Source organism: Canis lupus, chromosome 5 (genome assembly GCF_011100685.1).
Source record: "Canis lupus familiaris isolate Mischka breed German Shepherd chromosome 5, alternate assembly UU_Cfam_GSD_1.0, whole genome shotgun sequence".
Lineage (NCBI taxonomy): Eukaryota > Metazoa > Chordata > Mammalia > Carnivora > Canidae > Canis > Canis lupus.
In genome coordinates this window covers 8,458,806-8,471,074 of record NC_049226.1, presented here as the reverse complement: position 1 = coordinate 8,471,074, position 12,269 = coordinate 8,458,806, and the positions used below count along the sequence as shown (strand labels likewise).

The window sequence follows — 12,269 nt, the reverse complement described above, 5'->3', positions numbered from 1 at the left end:
CTATCCTTCTACATAGTACAAATGCTAATTACAAGGCCATAGCCAATGTAATTACATGTTATAAATAGCCAATTTTTCAATTAGTTGTTTTTAATTTCCTACCCCAGCCTAATATCACTAAGATCAGGTTGAATTCCTAAAATCATTTCCCCAAGATATGCTTAGACACAGTCACCAATTTTTAGTCCCAACTGTGGCAAAAGAAACATCTCTAGAGAAGAACATTTTTACTTCAACTTATATTTTGACAAACTCATAAATGAAATCATCTAGAAAGCTATGAGGGCATAAGGGCAAAGTGGAAAACAGAAAAGCGGGAGAACTAGTCAACAAATTTTACCTGACCTCTTTAGAGCAAAACCCCATAACAGAGGTTCCTATTCCCACATGAAGCCTCCATCTACATATATAGATATATAAATATATATATAGGCAGATATATACATACCTTGCTGATGGGGGGTGTGGGGTGGGGGTAGAGGGGCCCTATCTTAAAGTGAACTTAATTCCTTTCTTGCAAAGAAGGCAAAGGGTAAGACTGATTTAGAAGCCAACCTACACAAGCTAGATCAGTGTGCTCCAAGTCCTAAGGGTTCTTTGTACTTCCCGGCTTGAGAGTCAGAGCTGTTTAAGTACTTTCCACAGAAGAGGAGGTTGATGAGAACCACAGCAATCAATCAAAGCATCCCAAGTGAGTTACTACACAAACAATAGCACAGTACCTCTAGTAACTGATTTTCCTGGTTGACTAAACTATTCAAACAAAGACAGATTTCCAAATACTATATCCGAGTTTTTGCATGAAAGTTAAACAATATACACTTGTGTGTGTGTGTGTGTGTGTGTGTTTTTATAGAAATATAAATGTTTCTGCTCTACCCACTGCCAAGCACACACCCAGGGCACGTCTTTACAAAATGAAACAGGTTTTCTCCATCCTTCTCATATAACTTCAAGTATGAGGCAGTTTATTTCAACATGTGCATAACAGAAACTACAGTATTTGGTGCCTCTCTGGGTTCCTAAGAATGCTTTCTAGTTAAGCACTAATTTAAAATTTCCAGAAAATTTTTCTTTCATCTTGTCCTAAAAGCTGAACCACGACCCCACCCCACCCCCAATTTCAGCTAAAATAGACTACTTTTCAAAAATGAGCTACAAAATGTCCTAGAATGCTTAGAACTACACTGAGAATAATCCCATTTATTTTCCGGCTCCTGCTTCCCACCTTTTCCTCCTTGACACAGCCCTTTAGGTATATGCCAAGTGTCAGCTGGGGAGGCGGAGGGCCACGGTATCAGCGAGGCACAGCGAGGCACGGAAACAGAACTGGCTTCTCTCACTTTTGGCCACTGCCCGCTGAGAATGAATCTCCTGTTAGCTTCGGGTTCAACTTTCTGTTTCTCAAAGTGTCTGCTTTAGGACACACAGAGGCTGACCTTCCGTTGACGAGGTTCCCCTAAACTCTACATCTCCATCGGAAAGCTGCCTTGCCCTGAAGCACCTGCCACCCTCTGGTCGTCCTGACCGAGGAAAGGCAGGCACTTCTGGAGAAGAGCTCCTTTTGCAGAGCCTTCCACCTGACTTGGTGGGGTGAGGGAGAACAATGAAGGCGAGGGCGAGAGAGTCATCTATCCTCCTCAAGTGATTTATTGCTCAAATCCCTAGATGCGGAGAGAAAGCAACAAAGGTCTGGAAGCTGCAGACCGAAATAAATAGCGAGCTGTAATGCATTTAGCAAATGATAATGCAATCCACAGAAAGCTTTACGGAGGGGAAGGAAAAATGCACTCCCTGGGGCTGGGAAGTCGCTGGGTCTGTGAAGGCAGAGAAAGATACATTGTGCAGGACATTTCTCTCGCTTCTCCCCGCACATAAATCACTGTCTCTCGCGGGCGCTCTGCGGGATGGAGGCGAGAGAGGCGAGGGACCCCGCTCCCTCGGGGAAACGTGCTGGCGCCCCCCCTCGCGGCGCCGCCGGCCCTCACCTGCCCCGCGGGCCTCGGTCAGGGGGCGGGAGCGTGCCGCTGACACCTCGGCCCGCCCTCCCTCCCGGCGGCTCCGGGCCCCGGGACGCCGCCCGCCGCCGCCCTCCCCGGAGCGCGCGGAGCCCGGGACCCCCACGGCCGCCCGCGCCCCAGCCGCGCGCCCCGCGCCCCCGGGCTCCCCGGCCCCCGCCCTCCCGGGCTGCGGCGCGCCCCCCCGCCCCTCTCGGCCGCGCGGACCCCGTCCCCGCACCTCCTGCGCGGCGGCCGGCTCCCAGAGCCACCCCCAGGTCATGCCCCGCGCGCGGGCGGCGGCTGCGGCGGCGGCGGCTGCGATCCGAGCGGGGCCCTCCATGCACCGAGCGGGGCGGCAGGAGCGCGCGGCGCCTCGCACGCCGGGGCGGGGACGCAGGGCCGGGCGGGCGGGCGGGCTGGCGCCGGGTCCCCGCTCTCCGCGCACCGAGCCGCGCGAGCCGGGCACCCGGGACTCGGGGGAGGGGAGCGGGGGGGGGGGCGGAGGCCAGCGGGGCGCGCCCCCGCGGCCGCGCTCCTCTCCGCCCAGGCGCGCGGCGCGTCCCCGGCGGGCGCGGGGCCAGCGAGCTGCACGCGAGGAGCGGGAGGAGGGAACCGGGCCGGGGGGTGCGCGCGCAGCCTGCCAGATCAGCGGCGGGGGGGGGGGGGGGGGGCCGTACCAACCTGCGGGGGGGGGCTCTACGCAGGACCGTCCCCTTCCCGCGCGCTCCCGGGGAGGCCGCCCCGAGGAAGGTCGAGCGCGGTCTCGGCCTCGGTTTCGGGTAGTGAGGGGGAGCCGCCTGGGCCGCCACGGAGGCTCCGGGATGCCCGCGCGCTCGCCCTGCTTCCCCTCGCGCCCCCCCCCCGGCAGAGGCGGCACTTCGGCCGGCCCGCGGGTGTCTCCGCGCTCCCAGGCCCCGCCCCTCGCGCGCTACCTAAGGGCTCGGTGGGGCGCGCCCGTCCAGCCCGCTCTTGGCGGCCGCCTGGCCCCTGCCTCCGGCTCGCAGCCGCCCGCGCGCCTGTGGCTCCTGCACCTTTCCAGCACGTTCTGTGCTTACCCTCGTGGGCGGCCTCGCACCGCCCTGCATCCCCATGCACGCGAGCAGGTAACAAAACCCAGAGTCCAGGAGAGGCTCAGTGTCACCTGCCGAAGCTCACGTGGCCTTTGGCCCCCGGAGTCTTCCCAGCTCGTCCTTTGGACCTGCCTCAAGTTATTTGATTTCACTGAACCTCAGTTCAAACAGAAAAAGGGGAAAATAATTTCTGTTTAAAGGTCGTTGGGAAGCATAAGTAGGATACTTGGTGAAAAACACCTGCCACTCACTGGGCATTGGAGCACATGTGACTTCTATAAAATTATTATTATTATTATTATTACTACTAGCAATTCCTTTTTTTAAATCACTATAATTACTTATTATGACTTTAATTATAAAAGGAGACCTAGTGATACTTGAAATTCAAAAACAGTACCGGGGTGCCCGGGTGGCTGAGTCTACTAAGCTGCGGACTCATGATCTCAGCTCAGGTCCTCATCTCAGAGTGCAGGTTCAAGGCCCTAGTTAGGGTCAATGTTGGAGGTGGAGCCTACTTAAAAAAAAAAAAAAAACCCTCAGTGCTGAACTTCAGGAAAATATGCCAATCTCCCCAACCTTCTTCCTTTTTTTTTTTTTTTAATTTTTATTTATTTATGATAGTCACAGAGAGAGAGAGAGAGAGAGAGAGAGAGAGGCAGAGACACAGGCAGAGGGAGAAGCAGGCTCCATGCACCGGGAGCCCGACGTGGGATTCGATCCCGGGTCTCCAGGATCGCGCCCTGGGCCAAAGGCAGGCGCCAAACCGCTGCGCCACCCAGGGATCCCCCCAACCTTCTTCCTTAAATTCCACAAAGAAATGCTTTGAAAGCGATGGTGTTTTCAGCTCTTGCTCTGTCTAGGCTCTTTGTAAAAGCATTAGATCCTAAGAAAGTCATTTTAGGGGGGACAAATGAGCTGTGACTCTAGTTTGTTTCCCATTGTCCTATTTTTTACTTTAAATCATAAATCTATATGTTATTAACTTAAGGCATAGCAAATGAGTTTTCATTCGGCAAATAAAACTTATAAACACTGAAGGTTAAACTGGGAGCATTTTGTATGAATAGAATGGAAGTCTGGCAGGTTTCTGGCACTCTGTAGGAATCCTAGCTGTCCGCCACCACAGCACTTACAACTACAGACACTTCGAGATTCCTCTCTTGCGGGGCTGCATCGACTCTGGGCACCCCCAGTGTTGTGGTACCACTTGACTATCGTTCTGCCTATTGTTACTCATAATCAGATTGAGAAATAATCACGATGTTCGTTGATATGGATTACTCTCTGGCTTGTTCATAAAGTGGAGAAATCATTTTAAATATAAAATAGTATTTTAGGGCACCTGGTTGGCTCAATCGGTTAAACATCTGCCTTCAGCTGAGGTCATGATCCCAGGGTCCTGGGATCAAGCCACACATTGAGCTCTCTGCTTGGAGGGGGGCCTTCTTTTCCCTCTCCCTCTGTGTGCCGCTCTGCCTATTTGTGCACTCTCTCTCCCTGTCAAAAAAAATAAACATAAATAAATAAATGAAATAGTATTTCATTAATGGATCACTCGTTTACTTGTTCAACATTAAACATTATCGAGCACCTCCTCTATGCCACTGCTAGGCAAAGAGGTACAAGGAGAAATATGACACAGTCCTAAGCTTCAAAGAGCTAGCAATCTAATTGTGATCCAGACACATAAATGGGTAAATACACTGGGATGTTTTCAATGCAATGAACAGGGAGCTGTGGAAGCACAAGGGCAGTGTTGCTAATGCTGCCTGGAGTTCAGGAGAAGGGGAAGATGGCTTGTCAAGAAAGGCTTCCCAAGAGAAGTGACCCATGAACTAAGTCTTAAAGGATAGAAGGAGTTGGCCAGATAAAGGCAGAGGAGTGGAAGCGCAGTTTGGTAGAGGGGACATTATGAATAAAGGCATAGAGTGAGAAACAAAGCAGCCCACAGGAACTGCAAGCTCTTCTTTCTGGTTGGAGCATAAGGAGCTCCATAGGGATTGGTAAATGAAAGCACTGCAGAATGAAGCTAATGCCAAATCACAGATGGCCATGCATGTCTTGCCAAGAAACTGGGACTTTATCCTGTAGGCAATGGAGAGTCAATGCAGGATCTTAAGTGGGAGTGTGATATGGTCAGATTTGTGTTTAGAAACATCACCTGGCTAGCAGCAGTGATGAGGATAGACTGAGGGTGCCAAGTCTGAGATCAAAAAGTTTGGAAGCTTCAGAAACTACTATCAGGACAGTCCAGTTGGGTCAAGAGACTGCACTAGGACAGGGAAGAGAAGGGAGATTCTAGAAACAAGAAGGAAGTTTGGCATCACTTGGAAACTGAATCCATGTGGAAAGTAAAGAAGAAAGAGAACTCAAGGATGACATCAACCTCTTAGCCTGAGTAGATGGTGGTCATGCCTCCTACCCCCATGGTGCCTGGGAAGAGAAGAATGTCCTGCAGGAGATATAGGTCTTAGGGAAACGATGTGTTCAGTTTTGAACCTTTTGAGTTTGAAATCTCTGTGGAACCTCCATGGACACGGGTCTTCAAGATTGAGAAGTACAAGCTAGAGATATAGATTTGAAAGTCATCAACATGGGTATATTTATGCCATAAAAGTAGAAGTGATCCCTCAGGAAGAATATGGAACCCTATAAACTTGTGACCAAGGGTGGATTTCTAAAACTCCAATAACTAAAGCCCTCGATTATCCTGATGAATTTAGAGGGAATGTTGTCTACTGAATTCAAGGAGTGGAACGTGAAAAAGATGCTTGAGGAAGGTGGTGAGGATTTGGAATGGCCATTAGGGAAAATGAAAGCTGAAAACTGAAAATTAAAAATCAATCATGGGAGTAATAAGTGATGCTGAGAGCGTGACTGAGGTTGAGGATCATGAATTTGTAGTGGAGGAAACTGCATGACTGTTTGATTGTCTGTATCAAAGTATAACCATTCGAGGGTAAGGGGAAGAGCTAACACTGATCCAAATGTGGAGCTTTGCTGGGTGATGTGCAAGGAGGAGAATAATACATGGTATTGGTAAGAAAGTAACTTAAATCATCAATCATAGGATCCATGGAGTGAGCTGGAAAGGAATGATAAACTAGAAGACAATGTTAAATAGAAGAAAAGGAGATTTCTGTGAGATTAAAGAGTGGTTGTTGCAGGATTGAGGAGTGAAAAAGCCACCAGGTCTTTGGTTATGATCACCATATCCAAAGTGGAACAGTTCCAGGTAATGATTAGGTCTAACGTACTACTAGATGCTGGTGGAGGAAGATTTCAGGTCATCCTGTTTATGGGATCAGGGCTGAAGAGATGAGCAAACATTGGAGAGACAGAAAGGTTAAGAGAAATACCATGAGCCAAGTGCCCAAGTCCACAATGACTAAAAGGTTGATAGATGCTTAAGCGACACGGATGTTTTTACAATGCATTTTAGGCCTGAATTGGGTGCTTTTATAATAGTAAATGTTAAAACTGGTTCTCCAAGAATAACATGATAGACTGACTAGAGTCCAGCAGACCTACATCAAATTCTGACTCTACCTCATTTGACTTGGTCAAATTATTTAAACTCTTAGAGTCTTTTTTTCGTCATTTCTGAAATAGAGATGATATTAACATCCCATAGAAGGTTGATAATATGACTTCCTTTTGTAGAGTTGCTGGGGAGATTAATTGAGGTGAAACGTGAAGTACTTAGTACTTGGCAATAGCAAACACTGAATAAAAGTTAGATATTATAATAAAAATAATAGTTAATGCTTACATAGCACTTGTTACACCAAGTATTATTTTAAGCATTAGTCCTGTATTACAAATGAGAAAACTTGAGGCCAAGCAACATGAGGTGTCCTGACCAGCATCACACACCTAGTCAGTGTCAGAGCTTGTGTTCAGACCCAGGGACTCTGGCTTAAGAGGCTGGACTCTTGATTACTGTATATTAATGTCTCCCCACGATAAGAATATTTATCTTTATTAATAACTTCAAATGAGGGGTGCCTAGGTGGTTCAGTCGGTTAAGCCTCTGCCTTTGGCTCAGGTCATAATTCCAGGGCTCCGGGATAGAGCCCATTTTGGGGTGGGGTCCCTGCTGAGTGGGGAGCCTGCTTCTCCCTCTTCCTCTGCCTGCTGTTCCCCCTGCTTGTGCGCTCACACTCTCACTCTCTGTCAAATAAATAAAGTCTTAAAAAAAAAATCACTTCAAATGAATGTGTCAATTAAAAATTTTTCATTGAGCACCTCTTAGGCATAAAGCACTAAATTAAAGAGGTCTAAGAAAATGCCTAGGGGCTCCTGGGTGGCTCAGTTGGTTGAGCATCTGCCTTCGGCTCAGGTCATGATCTGATGGTCCTAGGATGGAGTCCCATGTCAGGCTCCCTGCTCAGCAAGGAGCCTGCTTCTCCCTCTGCCCCTCCCCCTGTTCATGCTTTCTCTCTCTCTCTCTCTCTCTCTCTCTCTCTCTCTTTCAAATAAATAAAATCAAAGAAAGAGAGAGAGAAAGAAAATGCCTAGATTTAAATACATCTATGGACCTCCACAAGGATCCCTTGGCCTCACCTGTCTCTAGGACCCCTGGCTACCACGGTGACCCATTTGGTGCTCCTCCCACTGTTCCTGGACCCTGCAAAGCTTGGGATCTCACTCACTCCCCCAGCATCTGCTGAGAAGGCCAGGTAACCCAACCAAAAGTGTGGCTGTGTCTCCCCCCATGAACCTAAGAGGGACACAAAGGAGGACAACAGATTCCGTCTCCCTTCCTCCACCCAGCGGCATGATATTTCAGTAAATCTCGTCTAGAGACATCCCTGGTGGCTGAGTCGGAGTGCCTGTTGAATGACCAGCTGTGACCTTGCATTTGTTTCCTGACTTTTCCTACCGTATTTCCCTTTTCCCTCACTCTCACCTGGCACTGACTTAATTGCCCCCAATTTCTGTTTCCTAGAGAGACTTTGAACATCAAGACTTATGTTCATAAAGCTTTAGAAGGACTGGGTCCATCTCTACATAAAATAAGTAACAATACAGACAACTATGTGATTAATACTGAGTCCCCACCTGAATATTAACTGCAGGATCTTGTATTTTTCCGGACTTCGGTTTCCTCATACATAAAACAAGGATAGTGGGATGCTTGGGTGTCTCAGCGGTTGAGTATCTGCCTTTGGCTCAGGGTGTGATCCATGTTCCTGGGATCAAGTCCCACATCCAGCTCCCTGCATGGAGCCTACTTCTCCCTCTGCTTGTGTCTCTGCTTTTCTCTCTCTCTCTCTGTGTGTCTCATGAATAAATAAATAAAAATTTTTAAAAGAATTTTTAAAAATATAAAAAATAAAAAAATAAAACGAGGATAGCAATACCTATGCCATATATTCATACACTGATGGTGAGAATAAAAATGTTACAGCCTCCAGGGAAGAAAATTTGATGACATTTACCAAAATTTCACGTGCTTTTACCATTTGATCCAGTATTTCCAATCTTAAAATATATCCTACAGGTACTCTTGTACTCTAATAAAATGCTGCATGCAAAGGCCCATTCACTGCAACATTATGACAGATCAAAAACAACCCGATGGATCATCCATCATGAGGAACGATAGCTGCACAGTGGAATAGTATACAGCTGAGAAAAGAAAACAAAAGAGAGTCTAAAGAGCTGCTATGGAAAGTACTCCAGATTCTACCATTTGCAGCAACATGGATGGACCTTCATGCCAAGTGAAATAAAGCAGACACGGAGAGACAACTGCTGGACGACCTCACTTGTGTGTGGAATCTAGGTAATAGAACTAACAGAACAGATTGGTGGTTACCAGAGACGGAGGGGGAATTGGGTGAAGGTGGTCAAAAGGCACAAACTTTTAGTCGTAAAATAAATAAGTCCTGGGGAAGTAATCTACAGCCCTGAGACCATAAGGAGCAACACTAAATTGTGTATTTGAAAGTTGCTAAGAGAATAGATCTTAAAGGTTCTCATCGTAAGAAGAAAAATGGTAACTTTGTGAGGTGACACATGTTAACTTATTGTGGGGACCTTTTCACAATATATCCATCTATCAAATGGTGATGTTGAGCACCTTCAACTTATACAGTGTCACATGTCAATTGTATCACAGTAAAACTGGGGGGGGGGGCGGTGTGAGGGGGCTAAAAGAAAGTACTCTAGGACAGGTCCTGAAATGAAAGGCAGGGAGCCAGATGTGAATGCAGAGTGGTGCATATGGTGTCATGCCCTATTATAGAGAGTTAGGAGGGAGAGGCTAAGAACATCTATTTGTTGATCTTTTGCATAAAGAACCATTGGAAGAATCCAAAGAATAGCTTAAAAATGATTACCTTTGATGCAAAGTGTGTAAATAGTATTGACAGGAATGGAGATAAACCTGAGGCTTTTTAACTTCTAGCTTTTTATAATACTTTGTAAGTGGGTTACATGTAAAAAAGAAAACAAAACAAAAATTTAATATGAAAATAGTAGCCGCCTTTCAAGGAGTGAGATAAAGTGTCCAATTCGTAGCATGGTACCTGAAGGACAGTAGGAGCTCAGTAAATGGTCCCTACAAAAACGAAAACAAAACAAAAAAAAAAACAATAAAAACAACTTTCAACTGAAATGGTGGAAGAAAGACTTCAAGAAGGAAAGAGATTGGGGCTCCTGGTGGCTCCATCAGTTAAGCATCTGGCTTCAGCTCAGGTCATGATCTCAGTGTCCTGGGATTGAGCCCCATGTTGTGGGGGGAGAGGTCTCTCCTCAGCGGGGAGTCTGCCTCTCCCTCTCCCGCTGCCCCTCCCCCTACTCGTGCACACTCATGCTCTCTCCCTCTCAAATAAATAAATGAAATCTTAAAAAAAAAAAAAAAAAGGAAAAAAAGAGAACTTAACCTCAGCTCAGATGCTGGGGGAAACTCAGAAAGTAGAGTCTATCCCCAACGAGGGTCCATCCCCTCCTTCCTATGAAAGTAAGATTGCAGGTAGAAGACTAGACAGGGATGGCCCAGGGGTTAGAGCAGAGGAGCAGTGGGAGGTGGAGTTAATGAGACAATGGGAGCCACATAGAGAGGGTTTGAACTGTAAATAAGACCTTGAGACTTTATTCTTTGGGTCATCATAATAACTAATCTTATTGTATCTTACGTTAGAAACTCAAATCTTACTGTCTGGATTTGATACCAACTCTCCTTAATATTATAAGCCTGTAAAATATCCTTTGGGTTAGAAATGATCTAATAGACGTGGCAAATGTCAAGAAGTGTCCTTTTTGGCAACAGCAAGGTTGGTCAAAGTGGACGATCATCAAGCTGGCTCAGTTCGTTGAAGGATTTCCAACTAAACAGTGATTTCACATGTTTTGCTTTGGGTCATGGCTTTGGATTTTATTTGATCTTGTTTGCATAAGAAAACCATTAATCCGTTTAAAACTGACAAAGAGAAGGGAAAATGACCATCGAAAAGTCAATTGGTTTAGGGCCTTTCATTTTCCTCTCTGCTAAGGGTTCCAAAGTTCAAAACAACAACTAACCCCCCACAATATGTTGGACCCAGGGGGTTCAATAATAACAGAAGTCACTTGTTCTATTTGGATAATTTCCAAATTTATACAACAAAGTTCCCATTAAATATGCAGGAAGTTCTGATTATTTATGATGTAATTTAATATTGACATGTAATTGAATGACCCAACCCTCCCCCAAGCCTTCAGAGTTTTACATCTGATGCCTGCAAGGTAGCTCTCCTACCATGACCAGAAGGCTGGTGATCAACAGTTTGCCCCTGTAAGACATTTTTTTCCTCCAAGAAGAAATTCCAATAGCTTGACTGTATTCTCACTGTCTTATACACTTCCTGAATTACGTGCAAGAGGATTTCATGGAGAGGGAGATTTCTATGGCCTTTTTTATGCTGAACAGGCTAAGCCCCGGAGACTCACTGCCTAAACCCATTACACACAGATCACCTAACTCTGTGACTGGGTCTGTGATGCTAGATTAATTTACCCACACACCAGGACAGAAGAAAATGACTTTACACATCTTCTTTGCACTAGCAAAGAATGTGGAGATCATTTTACAGGAAAGAGAAAGACAGGCCGGCGCTGAGCAGATACGGACACCAACCTTCCGTGTCATTCGGTTACATGCGGCAAAGGAGCCCCTGTCTGAGACATGAAAGAGAACGACCAGTTGGGGAGATTTGCAGAGGGCAGCAGTTAACGAATGAGTTATTTGAAGCTCAACGGTCTCATCGAAAAAGCACTCTACTAAGGCCCAGGAAACCTGTTCGATATAATTTATTCTCAGATCCCTCCTAATCCTCCTGTCCGCTGTGTGAACTTGAGCCAATAACTTTGTCTCTATGGTAGAAATTCCCTCCTTCCTCTTGAAGTACAGTATGCCAAGGTCTCTAAGAGGCTGGCATTGTTAGAGCAAATTCTGGCAACTTCGAGGCTCTAGCATGGGTTGGAACACAAAGATTTTGACTTAATGTCTTCTTAGCTGCTGCTTGGAGGATTGGGTTTTAAGTCCCCTGTGCACACCTAACACCTAGGGCAGTTCTAACTGGGCTCGTCCCTGGAGGTGCTGAAGGGCTTCTGTTTGGTCCTATTGTCCAGAAGCTATACTTGGGTGAGTCTCTTCATCAGCAAAACAGGTATCAATGCAACAGGTAGCCAGGTTGTTCCAAGGATTTAAAGTATACGATACCGGTTGTCTAGTGGTTGACACACAGCAGGCAACACCATACAATGACCGCTCTTACTTTTCATCAGCTTGGTTTAGACAACCACCAGTCCTTAACAGTTGTGGATATCCCTTAGAGCAGCTGCAGAGAACGTTTTGAAAACTGACTTGCACCTAACCCGCTTTGTACATCTGTTTTCTCGTCAAAATGAGAAACAGGAATAGTACCATTTGCTAAGACTTTGTGAGGGTTGAGTGAAGTAATGCATGTAAAGAACTTGGCCCAGAAACAAGGACATAATCAAGAAAAAAGATGAACTAGTCTTATTTTTATCATCATCATTGTGGTAAGAATCATTGTGAATTCCTCTCCTACAGACCAAAGCTGTCTCTAATTGCTTTAGCTGTGAGCACCTATCAGGTTACACAGGCAATGAAAGATGGAGCACACATGAATTACTGGTTTGTGTTATATAGTCTTTTACAGATTAGTAGTAAGGAAGGACAATG

The 12,269-nt window shown here is 46.3% G+C and overlaps 1 protein-coding gene across 5 annotated transcripts in view; it reads right to left on the bottom strand.

Moving 5' to 3' along the window:
- CDON (cell adhesion associated, oncogene regulated) overlaps positions 1 to 2,357 on the bottom strand; it is a 99,514-nt gene extending 97,157 nt beyond the window's left edge. For all 5 annotated transcript variants that reach the window (XR_005359088.1, XR_005359087.1, XR_005359089.1 and 2 more), the window contains exon 1: positions 2,239 to 2,357. The gene's annotated coding sequence lies outside the window, so the exon portion shown is untranslated. The remainder of the gene's footprint in view (positions 1 to 2,238) is intronic.
- Positions 2,358 to 12,269: the final 9,912 nt, after the last annotated feature.